The 26217-nt window shown below is 43.5% G+C and overlaps 1 protein-coding gene across 1 annotated transcript in view; it reads right to left on the reverse strand.

Annotated features, from left to right (window-relative positions):
• LOC126278899 (uncharacterized) overlaps positions 1–26217 on the reverse strand; it is a 707333-nt gene that overhangs the window by 74806 nt on the left and 606310 nt on the right. The gene's annotated exons all lie outside the window — the stretch shown is intronic.

Raw genomic sequence — 26217 nt, forward strand, 5'->3', positions numbered from 1 at the left:
TGCTGTGTGAAGTCTGTGGCTGGTTGGCATTGTTGTAATACTTGCTAATGCAATGTTGGGCAGTTGGATGTGAACAGCGCGTAGCGTTGCGCAGTTGGAGGTGAGCCGCCAGCAGCGGTGGATGTGGGGAGAGAGATAGCAGAATTTTAAGAGCGGACGATCTGGACATGTGTCCGCCAGAAAGAGTAAATTTGTAATACTGGATATCATGAACTGATATGTATATGTATATATATATATATATATATATATATATATATATATATATATATATATAATGACTTTTGAACACTATTAAGGTAAATACATTGTTTGTTCTTTATCAAAATCTTTCATTTGCTAACTATGCCTCTCAGTAGTTAGTGCCTTCAGTAACTAGTCTTCTAATTAGCTGGCAGTATTGGCGCTCGCTATATTGCAGTAGTTCGAGTAAGGAAGGTTTTTGGGAGGTAAGTGATTCATGAAACGTATAGGTTATTGTTAGTCATGGCCATTCTTTTGTACGGATTTTTGAAAGTCAGATTGCATTGCGATAAAAATATTGTGTCAGTTTAAGCACAGTCATTTATAATTTTTCTAAGGGGACGTTTCAATATTGAGAAGCTATACGTGCTTTCTCAATATGAAAATGAATAAACCTAAGCAACTAAAGAACTTTTATGAAATTAAGTTAATGATTTTCGATTTACTATTTCATCACGTTGAAGAGCAGCACATCTCCTGAAAATGCACTTCATTTTAACAAATACAGCTTTAAAACCCAAGGAAAATACCGCCAAACAGCGACGTTAATTGTTAAATAAAGCTACGCTACTTCTTCAGTGTCGTATAAACACGTTTCATTCATTTACACTGCATTTGCGAAAAGCAACTTGAAAATCAAAGAATAGAGATCTGTGACATCAGCTACCGATCAGAAGCCATGCACTCTGACACGATGAAAAAAGACATGTTAATAACTTTGAAATAGTAGTTCAGAGACTCCACTGCAAAGTACTTCACGCCCTGGCATTAAGGGGCTGCAGTGGGGTGGGGCGTCTGGCAACAGCTGGTGTGTGCGAAACTTTAAAAGCTGTATGTCCAGAAAGTCATATTTGCTTACTATCAGACTCTTGGAGCTAATTTTCACTCTGGATCCAATGCTGGAACTGAGTCTTGCAAGTGTGCTTTTTTCTCCTTAAAACATGCATTTAAGTTTCTGACGTTTCCTTGTAAATAGTAGCATAAGCTTTCAAGGAACAGTAGTACGTGATGGGTGGGTAAGAACGCTGTTGTATGACGCGGTCGGGTGGTGGGGCGATAGGCCAGGACGACGTTCGTCAGTCTACCAATAAACGAGAGGTCTTTGCTGTTGTCGCTAAAACATTTATGTGAATCTATTCGTGGCGTGGTGACCCTTTTCGCACTATGACCTACACAACCCTGACAACTGTCTCTACGTTCAAACACGGCTAGTTGGTTGTATGGTGTCGAGTTACTCTTGCTGAGCATCCATCGAGGACTCGTTCTTTCAGGCAGTGCTCTTTCCGATAGACAAATGTAACCAGTCTGAGAAATGGTCGCTGCGGTGCAGGTCCAGACCGGAACAGATGCCCCAAGTTGACAGAAAGCCACCGCAAACCCACACGCCAGATTCCACCACGCTGCCTCTGCTGTTTTCCTCCACGAACTTCTGCTCCGACTCTTCGCTTTAGACGGTCGTTACCTGCAGTGCCATCTTCCTGGCCGTCCTAAAACTGGCACCTCTCCGTTGAGACTCACCTCTGGAGATGTACCAACATATCGGGCAACTTCATTGTAATCGTTTGCCAGAAACAGAGGAATCTCATTAAGTCAGGTTCCCTCGATGATGACAATGTCATTAGAGCACGAGACTGTGTAAGTATACTGTCATATCGCTGGTTTAGTTGTGGAGTATCTTTGTGGGGAGCCGCTTCTAGAGTGTCGAGCGCGGGACACGGAACTGTTATGTTGTGTACTGTGCAGCTCAGCTTGTGAGAGGCTTTGTTAGCATGGAAGTTGAAGTGTTGCTACAAGTGTTATTACAATAAAATGATAAAATATGCAAATGGTTCAGAGGAAATATGCTTCAAGAAGTAATTTAAAAATGAGCAGTGCTGCTGATAACATATTTGTGTATCCTCTAGTTGCGTGTCGTACCGTACTGTATCAATCATCCGCGCCTTGTTCAGTCTCCAAGAATGAACTAATGTGAATCAGTAATAGTATTTACCACAAGAGAGAGCATTACATGAACTGAACAACGTTCTGTCACACGGCGCCACGTATAACACTGTAACTGGATTTACGTGGCTTGTACAATCAAATACCAAGTTTGGCTTGTTACTTACTACGCTCCAACAGAACAAATAGTCCTGTCACGGTCGCCATGTAACGCGCCCGGGAGTAAAAATGGGTGGGGTACCTTAAAGTGGTTGTCTATCCTTGACCGTGCGCCCTATCCCACACCACGTACGTGATAATCCCGCGACGGTCGTATTGTCCTGCTCCACACTGCTGTTGGCTTGCCTGAAATTATTTATCGAATTGTTCAAGGGGGTTTAGGGGAGACACTCAACGTTAAAACACAATACTGTTCGACGTCCGGTATAAACAACTATATTCTGAGACGATTAAAGGAAAATCGCAGGTTACACTGTATACATTCTAATTCAGAAGCGTTATCCCAATTAATGGATGATTGACAGTCCACAATATCATTCGTACGAGCGTACGCGTAACGGACACGACGCGTGTGATTGTTGATGATGGGCAAGCCAAATGACCGCACGAAAGTTCTTACGCTCGTCACGCATACACAGATATTTGGTACCAGTCGTTCTTGACACTAGTAATGATTTTTTAACACTGTTCGTAAAGTTGATTTTTCAGCTCTCATTTCTCACTTGTACGAGCTTGCGCGTAACCATCGCGGCGCGGTTGATTGTTGATGATGCGGAACGCGATGATCGAACGCACGTTCTCGCGGTCGCTACAAGACACTGGCATTTAAATACACTCTTTTGTGGTAACTAATTTCTACAGATTCTCATCAGTTCATTCTGGGAGACCGAACACGGTGCGGATGATTGATACAGTACGGTACGACACGCATCGAGAGGATACACAAATACTATTTCTCCAGCACTGCTCATTTTTAAATTACTTCTTGACGCATTTTTCCTCTGAAACATTTGCATATTTTATCATTTTACTGTAATAACACTTGCAGCAACACTTCAACTTCCATGCTAAGAATGCCTCTCACATGCAGAGCTACACACTACACAACATAACAGTTCCGTGTCCCGCGCTCGACTCTAGACGCGGCTGTCCACAAAGATACTGCACAGCTAAACCAGCGATATGACAGTACACTTACAGCTGGGCTGAGGGAGGATGAGGAAGAAAGGGTCCTGGAATTTACCTTAAGCAAAATAGGAAACAGTTCCCACGTCATTCAGTCGTAATAAACTGTTATCCACCTTAAGATGATGGTGTGGACCACTGGAACACGTAGTGGCAAAGTAAAAAAGTGACTGATGCAGGAACTGTTTTATTAGTATTCATCAACAGTCGCTGGCCTCATAATGTCGTCCCTTATGGACAAAACATTTAATTAGGAAAAACACGGGAAACCCAACTTAGGACGACTGAACGGAAGTATGACACACAGTACTCCAGCACATGGGTTATCTGTGTCACCACTAGGCTATCTCGCTCAGGTATCTTCTTTACGTTTCAGATCGACATCATAAAAGGACATCAGAAGAAATGACACAAGTACGGAGTACGCAGAACTTCTGAAAGCACAGCGCTGACGATTAATGCTTCACAGAAAAACGGGAACGAAGAAGTTCACCTAAGAAGATCTCGACGACGGAAACGTATACCGACGCGGCTTTTCACACTCCCTAAAAAACGGTTACCGTCACATCCTATATTCGGCTGCTTTTGTGATACGCGCTACCTGGAAACAGAGTGCTCCATCGGCTTCCCAGAACGTAGCAGCGGGAGCGGCGGCTACGTTTCAGAGCATACGACTTGTGAGGGCTGACTTTGCACGTCGTCAGCCTACAGAAGCTATTCGCAACCGACGTCATACGCATCTGGCGGCGAGTAGTAACGCCGTTGAACGACGGTAACCGCTCCGCGCTTTGGTGGGCAAACAACAAGGTTCCTCGCGAGGGCGCGCTGAATGGCTCATAACGAACCGCGGCTGGGATAAGCGGCGCGCAGTCGTTTGGCAGGAGCCGGCAGCCGGCAGCCGCCAGTCGGAGGGTTCCATAACGAGGGGCCTTGTTACGCCGCGGTGTCACGCATCCCGCCAGGCGGCTCCGGGCTCAGCGGCAGCCGGGGGCGGCTGTTGACCCCAGCGTCTTGCCTCGGTCGAACGTTCTATAATCAGTGCAAACACTGATCGAGGTTATTTTGTCGTCATTGGTTAGTACAGAACAATGACTCGTGACTAACTGGAAAACTGAGATGCTTTTTCTACGGTGACGTGTCTGTTTGGTCCTAATATCAGTTGACAAGGCTGACCAAGAAAGGAGTGGCCGGTTTAGAAAGGGTATATGACAGTGATGTAATCCTTCGCCCCAAATGTTCAATCTACAAATCGAATAAGCAATGATAGAATTAAAAGAACAATGCTCTTCCATTTGACTCCATGCCCTAGTCTAATACGGCCCGCAGTGTGATACATACTGTGCGGGCCTTAGTGTCCACATCGCCGGAACTAACGAATTTCCAACGCAGCAGCTCTTATGCGACGCATCTGAGGCTGCAGGCTCTCTTCACAATGCAGCATCATGTGGAGGTGAAGCCTCTTGGAGATCTTTAGTCCTCCTTTGTGTTAATGGCGACTGTACGAGGTGCATCCAGTAAGTCAGTTCCTTTCATGTCCATATCTGGCATGAGTAGTATAAAAAGAATATGCATGTTTAGGAGTAGAGAAGAGGCGTGCGGCAACAGTGCAGTGCAATTTCCTTCTTGTGACGACATTGGTTACCGCATAGTGGTAGGATAAAAATGGTTGCTCTGATACTGTCGCACGACAGCAGCGAGGTTCGTGCGGTTATCTCCAGCAGACATCCGTTACAAATTGTGCCACGTGTATGGATACGACATTATAAGCGAAAAGACAGCTTGCCGGCGGTGCAAGGCAGTTCGCCATTCTGCGCAGACCGTAGGGGCTGACTGTCCCTGGTCTCATTGGAACTTAAGAGAAGTGTGTGGAAGCAATTTTGCAGGGATATCGCTTCACTGTGTCAGAACCCAAGATATCTCGCTCCCTGTTGCATCAAATTGTCTCCTGGCGGCTTGGTTTTCATAAAATGTCTACCAGATGGATGCCAAGGAAACTGATAGGTGAACGCTATCCCAAACGTATGGCCGCCGAATTAACATTCTTACAGTGGTACAAAGAGAAACGTGACCAATTTCTCTAATATGTTGTTACTGAGGCCGAGCGGTTCTAAGCGTCTCAGTCCGGAACCGCGTTGCTGCTACGGTCGCAGGTTCCAGTCCTGCCTCGGGCATGGATGTGTGTGATATCCTTAGGTTAGTTAGGTTTAAGTAGTTCTAAATTCTTGGGGACTGATGACCTCAGATATTAAGTCCCATAGTGCTCAGAGCCATTTGAACAACAACCCATGCTCACCTGTAAAGAGCAAGTTCTCCGTCAAAAATATCATATGTACTCTTCTGTAATCGACGTTGTGTCCACCGAGTTTCCCCCTCTAGAAGAGACCGTGAATGGTGATCTTTATTGTCCGGCATTGAAACATCGGAGGTGGGACATCCAGAATAAGAGACGTGGGATGGAGACAAAAGGCATGACGCTTGTGCACCCAACGCCACTAGAAATCTGTTCAATTAGTTTGGATGATAGATCCTTCAGCCCCGATATAGCCACAGGTGAGTATCATCTCTTCCATCTCATGAAGCTTTCGTGGTAGGAAAATGTTTCCACGACGACGCTGGGGTGCAGGCTGAAGTGAATTCGTGGCTCCGGATGTTGGCGGCAGACGCCTATGAGGTGGGGATGTAATTGATGATAACTGCCTCAACAGTGGTGGGCACTATGGTGAGAAAAAGCCAGTGAATCTATGTAAATACTTCAATAAATATGTGTTACATACTTTCTTCTTTTCTTTATCGGTCATCGAAACTTAGCGTCTGGATAAAGACCATGTTGTAACAATACTATATATCAGATTGTAAAAAGGTAAATTATAAAAGAGGGAAATTTTAGTTTAAGACGAGCAATATATGAAGATACGACACATTGAGTAATACGTCCCTTCACCTGTACTACCGAAGGAGGCCGTCTACGAATGTGACCCCAACCCTGACATCCCTGTGCAGTGTTCCCCAAGAACAATCCAAGCAGCAGTGACAGAAACAATAAAAACATTCGGCAGTAGGATTAAAACCCAGAGTGAATGCCGTCAGTGATACAGCAGTCTGATGACATAGTTATTCTCAGTGAAAGTTGGAAAGAATCGCTCGACCTCAAGTCTACTGAGCATAAACTGCAGTTGAGAGTAAACTGTGGAAACACAAAAGTAATGAAGGGCGACAAAACTGAGATTTGCGATAAACTTATCATAGTTCTCCTATCTTGGAAGCAATATAGCAAATAACGAACGAATCAAGGAGAACATAAAAAGTAAACTAGCACAGGTAAAGAATGAATTGCTGGCCAAAGGAAGTCGGTTATAATTTGAGGGAGAAGTTTCTTAAAATGTACATTTGGTACACATAATTTTATTTCGGACAACATCATTGTTTGGTAGTGGATCATGGAATGTGGGAAAACTGCTAGAGAGAAGTATTAAAAATTTGGTGGACTAATGAGAAAAGCGCATTGTGAGAGTATAATCTGCAACAAAATAAGTATGTGAACAACGTTGACAAGAAAAAATAGAAACATAACACATCTGTCAAGGCATCACAGAATTAATCCCTTGATACTCGAGGGAATGGCAGAGACAAAATACTGTAGCGGAACCCGGTGAATGGAATATATTCAACAAATAACTGAGGAATTTGGATGGATGCTGAGATGAAATGGTTGACAAGGAGAAGAATTCGTGACGGACAGTACCAAAGCTGTTACAAGTTTCATGACCTAAAAAAATTCTTCCTCTGGTGACAAATCACATCTTCAAAAATCCTCCTGAACCTAGGCAGCAGTACAAATATGGCACCTGAGTCAGGCCAGTCCCCATTTTTCCGGCACAGGTCGCCATGGACAAGTGCTGGGCTTATCACGGTGATAAAAAAAGCGAGACACAGGAGCGTAGCAAGCCGTGGAAACGTGTGGGTTCGGCCTCATCGAAGAGGCTGAAGACCGAATAATCATCGGACAAGGTCATACTGTTCTACGGGATGCCATAACCTTTTTATGACAGATTATGATTGCAAGAAGCAAACTGTAACAAGAGCATACTGTCACAAGGGCTAATTAAGGAAACCTCCTGACGAGATTGCGAGAAGCTGTCAACAAGAAGCCAGTTGTTTGGCTCCGCAACAAAGCCGCAGCTCATTCTGTATGACACCGTCGCATGTGCTACTTCTTTGGGCCACCAACTTTTTTAGTTTTAAAATGTATATTACATACCTCGGCAAGATACGACCAGTTGCATGGAACACATACTGTTTGGGCATTAGGAAATGTGGACAGTTTGGAATAAGATGACTTGGGTCAGGTCGGGGAGCCCAGATAGCCGGAATGGTTAATGCGCCGCTCACAATAATCGTGAAATCCTGGTTCGAGTCGCTGCCGGCGAAAAAACCTTCATGTGTCACTACTAAATAGTACAGCTGTCCTCATAATGATTTCACATTTTGCGAATCAGTTTTGTAATATCAAATTTTGCCTGGTTCTTCCTCTTTCCATGGGTGAAGAAACAATTGTGTGTCAAGGTTTTCCAGGAAGGCGACGAGGTGGTTTTCGAAAGAAGGAAAGAATATTAGGGTTTAACGTCTCATTATCAAGTGCTTTATAAGAGAGGCAGCAGCACCTCCGAGGATAGGGAAGGAAATCACCTGTGCCGTTTCTAAGGAACCATCCCACCACTGAACCGTCGTCCTCCTAAGAGTCCAGTGATTTTCGACGTGAAACGATTCCTGAACGATCAAAATACTGCCATCTGTAATATATGTACGGTTACAGAATTGAGCCACAATTGGGGGGGGGGGGGGTGAAGAAAACGACTAACATCGTCGACAGTTTTCATTAGTTTAGGTTGACTCTGCGACGTGTCAATTAAGATTTAATGATTAACATTTATGTACTCCAAAGCAGAAAGAAACAGCTCACCTACAAAAGTGGTTTGTGGAACTTTTAAAATTTTACGGCTGCAGTGTAAGCAAAATACAACTGTCGGAATCGAAATCATAAAGGATATTACTATACTGCCGTTTGCGAAAAGTGCAACTCCGAGAAGGAATTACTCTAATAGCGCCACACTTGGAGGAAGTGGCGATGGGTGTGGAGGCAATTCGTGATACGTTTTACAGCGAGATGGGGTACACGTAGGCTGATCAGAGCCCTCTCGTGTCGGTCCGACAGGGTCGGTGTTGCGCATAGTGTAGTCGGTGCACAGCTATCACTTAACGTGGAAACAATACACTGCGTTCCAGTATGCCTCGTCGACGTCGAAGCGAGCCGTATCGGCATGTGAGCAAGTTCGAACTGGGCAGAATGATAGGTCTCCGGTAAACGTGGTTGTCATACCTTGACATTTCGGCTTTCACAGGGCATGCTGCTACGACAGTAATGCGTGTGTGGAAGCACTGGATAGAGGAAGGTCGTACGCAGCGGCGAGTGGAAACAGAACCACGGAACATGACCACAGCAAGGGATGACGGTCATCCTGTCCGCATGGCCACTACGGACCGCACAGCGTCATCCACAGTGTAGGCTCGTCGCTGCAGAACTGCGACAGGTGTTAACTTGTCTGCATCGATGGTTCGTCACCGTCTGCTGCAGGTTGGACTGGCTGCACACATGCCATAACGTCTGTTTACATCGTCCAGAAACCACAAGCTCGTCCAACTGCAATGGGCACGTAAACACCGTCACTGGGGTGCTGAGTGGCAACATGTAATCCTTTCTGATGATTCCCGTTTCAGCCTGTCCTACAGTGATGGCCGCATACTTGCCCGGCGGTAACGTGGCGTGCTGAACATGGAGGGCTGCATTGTGGAGCGTTATAGCGGACAAACACAAGGTGTGGGGTTCTCCCCCTGCTTCAGGCAGTTCCACAGGCTACATTTCATCAGGACAATGCCCGCCCACATATTTCGAGGAATGTACAGGCCTTCTTAGAAGAGCGACGGATACCATCGCTTCCCTGGCCTGCACGTTCGCCAGACATGTCGCCCATCGAACATGTCTGGTCAGCACCTGGTGCGTCACGGTCCTCCAGTAAAAGGAGTCACGGATTTGTGGGCTAGGATACAAACTGCGTGGAGAGAAATCCTTCAGGAACGTATTCAGAATCTTACTGATTCAATGCCACAGCGTATAGCAACTCTAATTAGAGCGCATGGTGGCCACACGACATACTGAATAGTAGGGCTCGAAGGACATTTACCGATTTGAAAAGGTAATCATTAGTTACTTGTCATGTACCTAACCTGTGGTATTAAATAAATTGGATTCATGTCATTCCTTCTTGGGGTTGCTAAACGACAAACGGTAGTCTATGACTGTTGTTGTTGTGGTCTTCAGTCCTGAGACTGGTTTGATGCAGTTCTCCATGCTACTCTATCCTGTGCAAGCTTCTTCATCTCCCAGTACCTACTGCAACCTACATCCTTCTGAATCTGCTTAGTGTAGTCATCTCTTGGTCTCCCTCTACGATTTTTAACCTTCACGCTGGCCTCCAATACTAAATTGGTGATCCCTTGATGCCTCAGAACATGTCCTACCAACCGATCCCTTCTTCTGGTCAAGTTGTGCCACAAACTTCTCTTCTCCCCAATCCGATTCAATACTTCCTCATTAGTTATGTGAATTACGCATCTAATCTTCAGCATTCTTCTGTAGCACCACATTTCGAAAGCTTCTATTCCCTTCTTGTCCAAACTATTTATCGTCCATGATTCACTTCCATACATGGCTACACTCCATACAAATACTTTCAGAAATCACTTCCTGACACTTAAATCTATACAAGATGTTAACAAACTTCTCTTCTTCAGAAACGCTTTCCTTGCCATTTTCAGTCTACATTTTATATCCTCTCTACTTCGACCATCGTCAGTTATTTTGCTCCCGAAATAGCAAAACTCCTTTACTACTTTAAGTGTCTCACTTCCTAATCTAATTCCCTCAGCATCACCCGACTTAATTCGACTACATTCCATTACCCTCGTTTTGCTTTTGTTGATGGTCATCTTATATCCTCCTTTAAAGACACTGTCCATTCCCTTCAACTGCTCTTCCAAGTCCTTTGCTGTCTCTGACAGAATTACGATGTCATCGGCGAACCTCAAAGTTTTTATTTCTTCTCCATGGACTTTAATACCTACTCCGAATTTTTCCTTTGTTTCCATCACTGGTTGCTCAATATACAGATTGAATAACATCGGGGAGAGGCTACAACCCTGTCTCACTCCCTTCCCAACAACTGCTTCCCTTTCATGTCGCTCGACTCTTATAACTGCCATATGGTTTCTGTACAAACTGTAAATAGCCTTTCGCTCCCTGTATTGTACCCCTGCCACCTTTAGAATTTGAAAGAGAGTATTCCAGTCAACATTGTCAAAAGCTTTCTCTAAGTCTACAAATGCTAGTAACGTAAGTTTGCCTTTCCTTAATCTTTCTTCTAAGGCAAGTCGTCAGGTCAGTATTGCCTCACGTGTCCCAGTATTTCTACGGAATCCAAACTGATCTTCCCCGAGGTCGGCTTCTACTAGTTTTTCCATTCGTCTGTAAGGAATTCGCGTTAGTAAGAAAATCACTGCATACTGATTCTGTCGTATCATTAACATAAAATATTGATTTAAATATAAATTGTACAGCAAACAGAACGAAGAAAAAGCACAGGTGAAAGTAAGAGGCCCGGTCACGTTAAAGTGACCAGCAACTACGTTCGACACACAGACGGCAAGCGACAGCACTAGCACTGCAGGGTGTATAAGGCATGTTGGGGAGGAATGCAGTCTTTGTTGTAATGCGAAAAGAGAGCGATTTATGTGACGTCCAAAAGGGCAAGATAATAGACTTTCGAGCCAGGGGTGGAACGATTTCCCAATAGTGTAACGGCGTAATGGTTACATACAACATGCATGGCAAAACGGCGCTATCCAAAACCGGCGCCAAGTCAACTGTGGTTCTCTACTGGACTTAGATGACAGCGGTGAACGCTGGTTGCGGAAATGTGTACGGGTGAATAAACGTGCAATTACTAAGCAACTGGCCGCCCGGCTGAACCAAGGAGTTGCGAGCAGAGTCTCCTCAACGACAGATCAGTACACTTCACTATGCATGGGCCCCCACAGTAGGTGCCTGATTTATTCATCCGTGCTGATTGCTGTTCATCGGTGACGAAGATTCGAATTTGCAAGCCAGTAGTGCACCTGGACGCCAACTGAGTGGCGACAGGTGGTCTTCTCGGTTGAATCACGCTTTATGCTCCATCGGACATATGACCGCTGGCGTGTACCGCGTGGACCGAGTGCGAGCAAGAGGGAGCGTTATAGTCTAATCTACATCTACATCTACATACATACTCCGCAAGCCACGTGACGGTGTGTGGCGGAGGGTGCCTTGAGTACCTCTATCGGTTTCCCCCTTCTATTCCAGTCTCGTATTGTTCGTGGAAAGAAGGACTGTCGGTATGCCTCTGTGTGGGCTCTAATCTCTCTGATTTTATCCTCATGGTCTCTTCGCGAGATATACGTAGGAGGCAGCAGTATACTGCTTGACTCCTCGGTGAAGGTGTGTTCTCGAAACTTCAACAAAAGCCCGTACCGAGCTACTGAGCGTCTCTCCTGCAGTCTTCCACTGTAGTTTATCTATCATCTCCGTAACGCTTTCCGGATTAGTAAACGATCCTGTAACGAAGCGCGCTGCTCTCCATTCGATCTTCTCTATCTCCTCCATCAACTATATCTTGTACGGATCCCACACGGGTTAGCACTATTCAAGTAGTGGGCGAACAAGTGTACTCTAACCTACTTCCTTAGTTTTCGGATTGCATTTCCTTAAGATTCTTCCTATGAATCTCAGTCTGGGATCTGCATTACCGACGATCAACTTTATATGATCATTACATTTTAAATTACTCCTAATGCCTACTCCCACATAATTTATGGAATTAACTGCTTCCAGTTGTTGACATGCTATTTTTTAGCTTGATAAGGGACCTTTTTTTTATGTTCAATTGCCTTTCCCTGCACCATGCGTCAATTCGCTGCAGATCCTCCTGCATTTCAGTACAATTTTCCATTGCTACAACCTCTCGATATACCACAGCATCATCCGAAAAAAGCCTCAGTGAACTTTCGATGTTATCCACAAGCTCATTTATATATGTTGTGAATAGCAACGGTCCTATGACACTCCCCTGCGGCACACCTGAAATCACTCTTACTTCGGAAGACTTCTTCTCCATTGAGAATGACATGCTGCGTTCTGTTATCTAGGAACTCTTCAATCCAATCACACAATTGATGTGATAGTCCATATGCTCTTATTTTGTTCATTAAACGACTGTGGGGAACTCTATCGAACGCCTTGCGGAAGTCAAGAAACACGGCATCTAACTGGGAATCCGTGTCTATGGACCTCTGAGTCTCGTGGACGAATATCGAGAGCTGGGTTTCACACGATCGTCTTTTTCGAAACCCATGCTGATTCCTACAGAGTAGATTTCTAGTGTCCAGAAAAGTTACTATACTGGAACATAATACGTGTTACATAATTCTACAAATCGACGTTAGAGATATAGGTCTATAGTTTTACACATCTGTTCGACGTCCCTTCTTGAAACTGGCGATGACCTGTGCCCTTTTCCAATCCTTTGGTACGCTACGCTCTTCTAGAGATCTACGGTACACCGCTGCAAGAAGGGGGCAAGTCCCTTCGCGTACTCTGTGTAAAATCGAACAGGTATCCCATCAGGTACAGTGGTCTTTCGTGACATTTCCTGGAGGATTTCGTAATTATAATACGCACAGTGTAAAAACACAAGTATGCCTCCATCCTTGGGGACGATGTCCACCTCTACACGCAGTTTGTTTTCCTCACCACGAAGGCATCTGCCAGCAGGAGTGTGTAACATATCACACAACTCGCAGTGTGCCGACCACTGTGGCCGAGAGGTTCCAGGCGCCTCCGTCCGCAACCGCGCTGCTGCTGCGGTCGCAGGTTTGAATCCTGTCTCGGGCATGTATTTGTGTGATGTCCTTAGGTTAGATAGGTTTAAGTAGTTCTCAGTCTAGGGAACTGATGACCTCAGATGTTAAATCTCATTGTACTTAGAAACATTTGGACCATTTTTTGAACTCACAGTGTACGTGGTTGTTCGAAGAGCGACATTATGGGTTTACCGTACACTCCTGGCCTACAACTTCCCGGATTTATATCCATTCGAGAATCTGTGGCACCACCTCCATCAGGCCGTTTGCACAATGGCTCCTCAACCGAGAAACCGAGGGCATTTGGGCACGGTACTGGAGTTGCCATTGTTCCACATCCCTGTCGGTATGATCCACAATCTCACTGAGACTCTTCCTGCACGTCTCGCGCTTCAGAAGGTGTTGTATTCAGGCTTTTGACAGGCGTTCACATCAGTATGTTTAAGGGATAGTCAAAGTAAAAAAGAGCCAAATGAAAAATAACTACGTACACTCCTTATTATTTCAAAAGTATTCACCTTAGCTGTTAATACATTTATCCCACGGTGAGACGAGAAGGTCGATGCCATCATGGAAAAATGTTTGCAGTCGTCTAGTAAACTACTGTAGTAGACGAGCACCTCTCATGGAATGCGAATCGACGGCCACGATCGTTTTTTCCTAGTCCTCCAAAAATATGGAAATCGTATGGTAAGAGATGAGTGCTGTTAGGAGGATGTGTAGCGACTTTCGAGTAACACTTTTCAGAATAACTGCAGTAGAACACGTTTTTGAACAGGACTGAGTCCTTTACAATGCAGCCAAATATGTAGTAAATATTTTTGCCTTTATTGACCGCGGTATGCATTAAAAATAGCTGCTTGCTGACACGATAGCACCAGTGATTACAACTGTTAGTCATATTAACTTCAAATAGCGCAAATTCTTTTCTCCGTCGAATCCCAACCAGTTCGCATTTTCCACTATCGCGGAAAAACTTCACGTTTCGCAGGGAACTTCTGCAAAGTTTGGAAGGTCGGAGACGAGCTACTAGCGGAAGGAATGCTGTGAGGACGGATCGTGGGTCTTGTTTCGGTACGTCAGTCGATAGAGCACTTGCTGGAGAAAGGCAAAGGTGCCGAGATGAAACTCGGTACATCACACAGTTTAATGTACCAGGCAGTTTCAACTTTCTACAGCTTTATTCTTCACGTCCATATATTGATACCCTACATCGTCACCCTGAAGACTAACTCTTTGCTCTCAGCGACAGACTAGTTTGTTAATACTGTCAATGCAAAATGTTTGACTTTGTTGTTGGAGACACACGTCACCTCTGATTGCACAGCGTCATAACTATCAAACTGAAGTCCTCGAAGGTGTTATTTAACTTACCAAAAGATATAAAAACCGGATGGGGCCAAGACGTTCGATGACAACGAAACCACGGTGTCGGATACTTTGAGATGTCGTCGAGCTCATCTGTTCTCTGGGATCATCATGGTGCAGGAGCGTGTTCTCCATGTGTAGACGAAATCGATATAAAAAATGTCGCACTTTTAAAGAAGTAATAAATTCTAAGTGCACACCTCGAGGCTTGCCATCAACCGCAATTGAATCTGAAATTTAGAAAAGCACATCTTTTACTGGAATGTGACTCCTGATAAAGGATGCTAGTCTAGCAAGGTATGCAATGGGCCGTGAAATTCACTACGTTGTACATGTCCTGACGCGGCAAACAGTTTTAAACTGGAAGGTAACTGCAACACTGTATTACCCGTCCGTACTTACACTAATTGGAATATTGACAATGATCATAACTACAAAAAGGTTTTGACTTAAAATGAACTTCAGAATTCGGCTATGTTGGCCCATCTTCTGTGATCTTCTTTCTCTCGAAAGGTGTATTGGAAATAATAGGCTCAATTGGAGATAAAACCCGGAATTTTGAATTTGCAGCTCGGATCTACTTAGGTCGTCATCAAGATTCAGGAAGATGATAATAGTCCTATACGATCACTCAGATCTGCTCTACAAATTTGATGAAAGGTAGCAGTCAATGTATGACCTCAAAAGGGAAAAAAATAGTCTTTCGCTCTTTGCTGAGGGCGTTACTGCGTAGCTGCAAAGGGAGTACGATCGCGATCGAAGGAGATGACCGTGCAGTTCACTAAATGTTTGTCGTCAGTGGCGGATGAAGCGAAAGTTGGCGTCATAAGAAAGCAGAGGGAAAGATAAAGTACACAAGAAAAAGAGGCGGGGTAGTGATTTCCCCAGAGGAGCGAGCAATTCGGGTCGGCCGCCTCGGTAAGAACGCTGATTGCCCTCCGGCCAGAAATGATGGCTGTCCATTAGGGGCGCGCGGCCACCTGCCGTTCTGCGCCGTACCACCCGCCGTCATTGTTGCCGCTGCCTCCGCCAGTCCTTGTCCGTGAAATATAGGGCCTCATTGTTCATAACTACTGTAGCTCTGCCGCAGGGCGGCCGCCACGACTCGATAAGAAACCCGCTGCGCCTGCGGACGGCCCCGTCGTCAGATTGAAAATTATTTGTTTTGCGGGAAAAAAAGTGCGCGTAGCAGGAGTACCCTTGCAGTTACAGCCGTGAGGACATTTGGTAGGATTTGTAAATGAGAATTTTTCGAGAGAAGGCGTTTGGGAAATGCGTTTCTCTTCAGACACCGGACCGAGAGACGTTGCGCTGTGGCGAATGCAATGGGGTAGGAACGGCGGTTTTTGCTAAAGCAACTGGTTTTCGGTCATATAATTTTTTCCCACGCAAGTTTGAGTGTTAAAAACACTCGAAACAACCAGTTTCAGAAATAACTGATTTTCGGATTTTTATCCCAATTACTTCGTGAACAAAAATAGAAATAGAAAAAAGTCTGAAAACTTTTCACTCTTTCAATTCCAACACACATAAAATCAAGATATTAAATTAACTGAATCTAATTTTTTAAACTATGCTCCAAAATATTGTTGTAATCGGGGATCTATTTGGGCATTATCAACAGTCAGTGCCAAAGAATTAAAACTGGAGTCGAATAAAATTAAAATTATATATTAATACTTTCAGCTACTGATGAGGGGACAGGTGATAATGTGTGCCCCGAGCGGGAGTCGAACCCGGGATCTCCTGTTTAGATGGCAGACGCTCTATCCATGTGAGCCACCGAGGACACATAGTGCGACTGCAGGGACTATCTCACGCACGCCTCCCGCGACACGCACATTCTCACCTTATACGTCCACACATTCATAGTGTCCTTACCCAGCACACTCATTACTCGTGGAAGACATTATTACCAAGTCCCGTAAGAGTGCGGGTAATATGTGTACATCCGCACAGAAGAAGAAGAAGGTCATGGTCGGTATTTGCCAGAACTATATACTTATATGGATGTGGTGTCTGTTCCGAAAGGACAGACGCCATATACATATGTGACGCTGAATAAACCTGTTTTTCATGTTACTTGTCTGTTTTAAAGTGCTACAAGCTGAGAAAGGCATAATATTATGTAGACATAGGAAGCAGATCAGTTTTCTTCTCTTTTCAATTTATACCATGAAAGAACTGCTGTTAAATCAAGAAATGTTGGGAACAGCTGGGGTAAACACCATATTGGGCGCCATTTCTGTTTCTGACTTTCCTCAAACAACTTTATAATATATTGTTCAACTTATTTCACGTATTCAAACTCATACTTCATTAGCATTGGGTACCAAAATCATTCAAGTGAGTTTTCCTAGTGGCGGCTTCTTAGCTTTGTGCCGGACGCGGTGGTCTCGCGGTTCTAGGCGCGCAGTCCGGAACTGTGCGACTGCTACGATCGCAGGTTCGAATCCCGCCTCGGGCATGGATGTGTGTGATGTCCCTAGGTTAGTTAGGTTTAAGTAGTTCTAAGTTCTAGGGGACTGATGACCACAGCAGTAGAGTCCCATAGTGCTCAGAGCCATTTTTTCTTAGCTTTCTATTTCTATTATTGCATATGTTAAATAAACAAGGAGAAGAATTTCAAGGTAAGAGATGATAACAAGATGCATGCTTTTCAGTTGTTCATTATATAATGTCCAGATCGTTCAGCTGGCATTTTAAAACGCTTAAGTAAGTTTAATAACATAATATGGCTGCGCAGAAATTATCCCTGTGTGATATAATTTACATACATTATCATTATAAATTTCTCACAGTACTCAATAATCCGTTCGGTATTGTATCTATGCTTCCTGTGATTTGTGCACTGTATTAATATTTTATAGTTATTTTATATATGTTTGTGTATACTGTCTCAGGTGTATATGTATGACGGCTACGTAACTATAAAAAAATTAAAAAGCTAGTACAGAATTAAACAATACAAGAAAATAAAAGTGTAGAACAAAATAATAAACATAAAAAATAACAGAACAATAAAAAATAAAAATTAAAACAAAAAACCTGTGGCCTTGACTAGGTAGTGAGGGCGCCGCGTGCTAAGGATACAGTAGTCTATAATTGACAGGTTCAACTACATTTACATCTACATTTATACTCCGCAAGCCACCCACCGGTGTGTGGCGGAGGGCACTTTACGTGCCATTGTTATTACCTCCCTTTTCTGTTCCAGTCGCGTATGGTTCGCGGGAAGAACGACTGTCTGAAAGCCACCTTGCGCGATCGAATCTCTCTAATTTTACATTCGTGACCTCCTCGGGAGGTATAAGTAGGGGGAAGCAATATATTCGATACCTCATCCCGAAACGCACCCTCTCGAAACCTGGCGAGCAAGCTACACCGCGATGCAGAGCGCCTCTCTTGCAGAGTCTGCCACTTGAGATTGCCAAACATATCCGTAACGCTATCACGGTTACCAAATAACCCTGTGATGAAACGCGCCGCTCTTCTTTGGATCTTCTCTATCTCCTCCGTCAACCCGATCTGGTACGGATCCCACACTGAAGAGCACTACTCAAGTATAGGTCGAACGAGTGTTTTGTAAGCCACCTCCTTTGTTGATGGACTACATTTTCTAAGGACTCTCCCAATGAATCTCAACCTGGTACCCGCCTTACCAACAATTAATTTTATATTATCATTCCACTTCAAATCGTCCCGCACGCATACTCCGAGATATTTTACAGAAGTAACTGCTACCAGTGTTTGTCCCGCTACCATATAATCATACTATAAAGGATCCTTCTTTCTATGTATTCGCAATACATTACATTTGTCTATGTTAAGGGTCAGTTGCCACTCCCTGCACCAAGTGCCTATCCGCAGCAGATCTTCCTGCGTTTTGCTACAATTTTCTAATGCTGCAACTTCTCTGTATACCACAGCATCATCCGCGAAAACCCGCATGGATTTCCGACACTATCTACTAGGTCGTTCATACATATTGTGAAAAGCAATGGTCCCATAACACTCCCCTGTGGCATGCCAGAGGTTAGTTTGACGTCTGTAGACGTCTCTCCATTGAGAACAACATGCTTTGTTCTGTTTGCTAGAAACAATTCAGCCACACAGCTGGTCTGATGTTCCGTAGGCTCTTACTTTGTTTATCAGGCACCATTGCGGAACTGTATCGAACGCCTTCCGGAAGTCAAGGAAAATAGCATCTAATATTTTCTGGGTCTCATGAACAAATAAAGAAAGTTGAGTCTCACACGATCGCTGTTTCCGGAATCCATGTTTATTCCCACAGAGTAGATTCTGGGTTTCCAAAAACGACATGATACTCGAGCAAAAAACATGTTCTAAAATTCTACAACAGATCGACGTCAGAGATATAGGTCTATAGTTTTGCGCATCTGCTCGACAACCCTTCTTGGAGATAGGGACTATCTGCGCTATTTTCCAGTCATTTGGAACCTTCCGTTCCTCTAAAGACTTGCGGTACTTGGCTGTTAGAAGGGGGGCAAGTTCTTTCGCGTACTCTGTGTAGAATCGAACTGATATTCCGTCAGGTCCAGTGGACTTTCCTCTGTTGAGTGATTCCAGTTGCTTTTCTATTCCTTGGACACTACTTTCGATGTCAGCCATTTTTTCGTTTTTGTGAGGATTGAGAGAAGGAACTGCAGTGCGGTCTTCCTCTGTGAAACAGCTTTGGAAAAAGGTGTTTAGTATTTCAGATTTACACGTGTTATCCTCTGTTTCAATGCCATCATCATCCCGGAGTGTCTGGATATGCTGTTTCGAGCCACTTACTGTTTTAACGTAAGACAAGAACTTCCTAGGATTTTCTGTCAAGTCGGTACATAGAATTTTACTTTCGAATTCACTGAACGCTTCACGCATAGCCCTCCGTACGCTAACTTTGACATCGTTTAGGTTCTGTTTGTCTGAGAGGTTTTGGCTATGTTTAAACTTGGAGTGAAGCTCTCTTTGCTTTCGCAGTAGTTTCCTAACTTTGTTGTTGTACCATGGTGCGTTTTTCCCGTCCCTCACAGTTTTACTCGTCACGTACCTGTCTAAAACGCATTTTACAATTGCCTTAAACTTTTTCCATAAACACTCAAAATTATCAGTTTCGGAACAGAAATTTTCGTTTTGATCTGTTAGGTAGTCTGAAATCTGCCTTCTATTACTCTTGCTAAACAGATAAACCTTCCTCCCTTTTTTATATCCTATTAACGTCCATATTCAGGGATGCTGCAACGGCCTTATGATCACTGATTCCCTGGTCTGCACTTACAGAGTCGGAAAGTTCGGGTCTGTTTGTTATCAGTAGGTCCAAGATGTTATCTCCACGAGTCGGTTCTCTGTTTAATTGCTCGAGGTAATTTTCGGATAGTGTACCCAGTATAATGTCACTCGATGCTCTGTCCCTACCACCCGTTCTAAACATCTGAGTGTCCCAGTCTAGATATGGTAAATTGAAATCTCCACCTAAGACTATAATATGCTGAGAAAATTTATGTGAAATGTATTCCAAATTTTCTCTCAGTTGTTCTGCCACTAATGCTGCTGAGGCGGGAGGTCGGTAAAATGAGCCAATTATTAACCTAGTTCGGTTGTTGAGTGTAACCTCCACCCATAATAATTCACAGGAACAATCCACTTCTACTTCACTACAGGATAAACTACTACTAACAGCGACAAACACGCCACCACCGATTGCATGCAATCTATCCTTTCTAAACACCATCTGTGCCTCTGTAAAAATTTCGGCTGAATTTATCTCTGGCTTCAGCCAGCTTTCTGTACCTATAACGATTTCAGCTTCGGTGCTTTCTATCAGCGCTTGAAGTTTACCAATGCAGCTCCGACAGTTTACAATTACAATACCGATTACCTGGCAGGTAACTGTAGAGGAGCCGTACTAACGGTGACCAGCTCAAACATGGTGGTTCTAAAGGTAACAAAAAAACGTATACCTGATCTTTCGTCACCCGAATCAGTAAATGACCATATCTGTTTCCAAGCTCTGGCAGCCTAATGTCAGAATTATGCTAGAGTGAATGTTGGGAACCAGAACGAATGATGCTCCTGTCATAGCCCAAAAAGGTGAATGTATCTTCGGCAGGCTTAGTTATGTAAAAGAACTATCTTTCGACTACCTGGGAGCTTGAGACATGTCAGCCTCGTAATAAGTTTAGTTATTGATCAGATACATGAATGGATAGAAAGCAAGACTCGCTAGAAAGTACACGACGGATTCTCGCCCGAATTTTCATAGCCGAACAGAGAGTGGGAAATGGTCAAACGGGGTATTACATTGAGCAGGGTGAGTTTTAGATTTGCGAAGGACATTTCAAATGACTGGAAGTAATCAGGGTAAATAAACAAGTGGTTAGTGGGTTAAGGGAAAAGATTTTCTGAATTTTCATAGCCAAGTTAAGAATGGAAACTAGACAAATGAGGTAAGAAATTGACAAGTGCAAAGCCTAGTTTTGGAAAAGAAAAAATTTAAGTGCCTAAAAGTAACAAGGGCAATCAAGAAAAACTTAGTGGTTTCAGAAATGTTTCACGAATAGTTGTTGCTAGCTCAACAAGGCATAGTGTGTACAAAACATTTGTATTAGTTTAACATTAGTGTAACATTTGTTTTCTAAAATTGCTTCCTTGTTATCAAGGACGTTTGTAGAACAGGACTTTGAAAGTGAGCACGCAGGTCAACCATGTCAAGAACTGAAAGATTTTTCAGAATTCTGTTCCCTACGCTGTTGAAACAATAAAATAAACGGCAAATCACAGCTAGAACGACCCGGCTTTCTCTTGATTAATTTATGCTTAGTAACAATAAAATATCGATAGATATTTAAATGTAGTATACTTTATGCTTTCTGATAAAACATGTAAAACAAGTAAAAAAAGTACGAAATGTTTTGTGGAATGATTTATCTGAATGTTACGAATAAAACAGATTAGAGAAACTTTTAAGGCGCTTTTGAGTGATACTTGACATCATGTATAACTAATGAGGTACTACTGAAAATTTAAACTATAATATTTGACTTAGAATCATAAAACTGTGAAGAGTCGTAGAATATATTTTAATAATGGAAGAAACATTGCCACGAATGATGCCGCAACTGTATAAATTTTTTAATATAACGGTTACAACTAAGTGTAACTGAGATGGTTACAAGAAATGTTTTAAAAATGGAATATGTCTGACTGATGGGTTACGTAGACCGCGCTGTCTGCTGCTGTGGTCTTGATATATTTCTATTCATCTGTGGCAGAATGTGTGAAAGTCTTGTGGTAGTTTCTCAGTTTAAATATTTTTCAATACAGAATTCCTGAAATATCGGAAAAGAGAACCCGCTTCGCCAAAAAACTAATGTCTCTCTCTTACAAGTGATCTCATCATCACTGCTGTTCCTCAATAACCTTTCCTGATAATAAAGTGAAAATATAAAAAAAACCTGAACGGTAAATCAGAACAGTTCTAATCGAATGCGGATTCTACTCAATTCTTTTTCTGCATCGCTAACGTACGAGCCTCGCAGCTCGTACGGTTCTTTGTTTACAATTTTGTATATTTATATACTTGATTTTTTACAGCAATGTCATCCACATTTTTGCTTCTATGTTCGATGTGAAATTTTCGAGGGTACAGGTACATATTTGTGGGGCTATGACGTATTTCTTTGACCTGCAGCAATAGATGTGAAAAAAGCTCAACAGTACCCGAGTCTGAAAACTTTTCACCAGTGAACCTTATAAATACAAGAAAAAGGGATGCGTGTGGTGGGAGAGGTAGTACGTCGTTTGTCATTCCTGTTGACAACATTGTTCTTATGAGTAGAAGAAGATTAATCGGAAAATGGAATAAAATGGCAACCTTCGAGCCCACAGCGGTTGGAAACGGTATCGAATTTTAGTCAGTCTTGGCCTTATGTCATCTAAGTATGAGGATCTGAGATGTCACAGTTAATGATTTGCATAGCAACGGTAGCTTTGCCGGTAAAATGTTTAAACGCTTTACTCTGTACAGCAACAGTATCTCAAGGCCACACAACAACAGTCTGCACGGTCTACACAATGCATCAGACAAATATCTTCTTCTACTCTATAAAATTCTAAGCTGAACATTGAACTTTAAATTATCAATCAGCACCTCATATGATATAAGTGATTTCGAGCATCATTCAAAGGCGCGTCGAATATTTGTCTAACCTGGTTTCACAAAACATTTAACCATTTTTTGAAATTATTATAGTGTACTTAAGATTAATGTACAGACATTTAGTCTATTTTCTTGAATAAAAAAAGACCAGTCATACGTCTTCGACATGTGGATGCGATGTCCTGTACACACATATGCAGTGTATACACATATATAGTGCGCATGTATACACATATGCTGTGAAAGAAGAGCCCTAAAGATATCAGGTCTGTCGCCTACTTTCAACAGCCTAGCAATTGGTGTACCAAAGCGTCGTGACTGAACGCTACAATCTATACAGGTTTATTCCGTGATGATGTTACCTTCAGGGATGGTGTACAAGTGTACATGTATCAATTTGAGGTAAGGTACCCTCGTCCGTAAATGAAAGAGTCGAAAGCTATAAGCGAAAATAGTTTTAATATCTCTGATAGTGGAATATACGTATCGATTTATTAGATATATACTACCCACGTTCCTCGAACACATCTCACTTGTATTCATCGACGGATGTGGTCATATGAAGTTGGATTCCTATCTCACAATGGAATGAAGTTTCGTAAAGACCTGCATCAGAAATTCCATGAAATATGTGTACGAAGATCAGGTCCTTGTTCACGGCCAGCACATTTACCTGAAATAACCCCGTTGAGTTCTTGCGGAAGTGGAACCATGTGGAAAGTCTTGTTCACGAGACGCCAGCAGAGACTGAACAGGATCTCCTGGCATGAATCTCGCTACTTGCGACACTGTTCAAGCGATAATAGTTTTATTATAACGGGTATGACAGAACATTCTTTAACGATGCTATGCGTCTATTGACGCTGGGGGACACCATTCTGAACGACTCGTAGCAGTTTGTGAAACTTGTGTGGGTAAATAGAATTCATTATTACCCTACTATAGACTTACGACCTTTATATGTATGCTTGGTTTCTGTTCTTGAGAACACGTCCAAAACAACAGGCAGACTCTGAATCTATGGCTGTGATACATATTATCCAAGGTGCAGGTGAAAAGGGGTGAAAGGAAAGGAAAGGAAAGGAAAGGAAAGGAAAAGGTTAGGAAAGGAAAGGAAAGGAAAGGAAAGGAAAGGAAAGGAAAGGAAAGGAAAGGAAAGGAAAGGAAAGGAAAGGAAAGGAAAGGAAAGGAAAGGAAGGAAAGGAATGGGAAGGAACTGCGTCTTATGTAGAATCTGTGGCGACGATTGAAACTGTGTGTGCGACCAGTACTTAAATCAGGGATCTCCTGGTCGCTGGGGGGTGCGTCGCCAGGACGCACTGTTCATCGCAAATGTGCGTACTATCTCGGCATGCTCCTCGACTGAGTCCCACTTCCACCTATCGCTGCCGATTATCGCATTTCCTTTCCGTGTCCTCCATGCAACCTAATATTAGATTCCTGCTGGATAACGAACCAAAATGTTTGTCTACACTAATGGCTGTGCATGCACAGCTCATCGACGCATATCAGTTACATTAATGCGTGGTGTCTGTTCTTTCCGACAACCACCAGTGGGGCTACACATTTACGTTCAACCTGCAACGGGAATCTAAAATTAGCGAGTATTGATCTTACGGATGAAGACTGAGGGAAAGTGGTGGCACTAGATGGGATTGTGAGAAGGAAGAGTAGCTTGCCGAGATAATACGCGCATCTGGTATTATCACTATGTCCAGGTGGCACTGTGGTTAACGCAACTTCCTAGTTAGCATGATATCCCGCGTCAGAATTCCTGCTCTCCACACATTGTCACTCATCGACGCTCATTCCGTATTGAGTCTTGACGCAACTGCCAATATCATCAGTTCCTTCCCTTTCTGTTCCCTCAACCTTCAGTTCTTTTGGACATGACCGCAAGGACAGACACCACGAATTCCTGTATGAGGGTGAGTCAAATGAAAACCTTAACCGAAATTTCGTGCCGTTATCCTGTAAGTTGGTATGCGTGCTACAAACAGCGCTCAGAATGGCCTGTAGGTGGTTGCATAGTGCATATGCACACATACCGTAGCAGTGTAAGTATAAAGATGACCGCCCCACTTGCGACTTGCACCAGAGAAGAACAGCGTTCTGTTATTCGGTTTTTGCTTAATGAAGGTGTAAAACATATTGAAATGCATCGACGAATGAAGGTTCAGTACGGTGATGCATGATTGTCACAGCAGGAAGTGTACGAATGGAGTAGGAAGTTCGCGAATGGTGTGACTTCAGTGGAAGATGCTCCTCGTCCACGTCAGGCACAACGAGTTGTGACTCCACAGAACATTGCACCAGCCGAAGCCTTAGCGAAGGAAAATCGCCGAGTGACACTGAATGACATTGCACCATGTTTACAGTATAGTCATGGGTCAGCACACCACACTGTGCATGAAGTGGTTGCGCGGACTACCAAAATAATTTTTTTCTAAAGGAATTTATGCACTTTGTAAACGCTGGAGGACGTGCATTGAGTGTGGGGGATATTATGTTGAAAATTAATACAGCTTTCTACCACTTCTGTACAATAAATAATATTTAAGGTTTCCATTTGACTCACCCTCGTAATTGGTTTAAATGGCTCTGAGCACTATGGGACTTAACAGCTATGGTCATCAGTCCCCTAGAACTTAGAACTACTTAAACCTAACTAACCTAAGGACATCACACAACACCCAGTCATCAGCAGGCAGAGAAAATCTCTGACCCCGCCGGGAATCGAACCTGGTACCTCGTAATTGATACATCCCCGACCATCATAGCGGATACAAATTAACGTTAGACCTCCAGTGGTAATCTAAAAGTAGTGAACTCTGGGGATATAGGTAGGGACTGTGGATAAGTGTGGCACTAGGACGGGGTGGAATTGGCTGCTGGTGGAGATAGTCCGCACCTTCAAGTCTGTGTCCGGGTGGTGCACTGCCTAGCAAGCCAGAGATCACGGGTACGGGTCCCAGCACGGCACAACTGCCTGTTGTGATTGCACATTAAGCCCCGATGCACTTCATGTTATCAGTTACTTCCTTTCCTTCTCCTATCCTTCCCTTTTCCTTCTCACCTTCACTTTTCATAACATTAAGGTGTTTAGTCTATCTGACATCAATTTACGTGCACCGTCATTAGTGCATCAACAGAGGAAATTATTTGAGCTTACTGGGGTATTCAGCGGCACTTCTGTACTTCATTAACAGGGGTCGGATATTGGTTCAAATGGTTGAAATGGATCTAAGCCCTATGGGACTTAACATCTGAGATCATCAGTCCCCAGACCTAACTAACCTAAGGAG

This window comes from Schistocerca gregaria, chromosome 6, assembly GCF_023897955.1.
Source record: "Schistocerca gregaria isolate iqSchGreg1 chromosome 6, iqSchGreg1.2, whole genome shotgun sequence".
In the NCBI taxonomy this organism is placed as follows: Eukaryota; Metazoa; Arthropoda; class Insecta; order Orthoptera; family Acrididae; genus Schistocerca; species Schistocerca gregaria.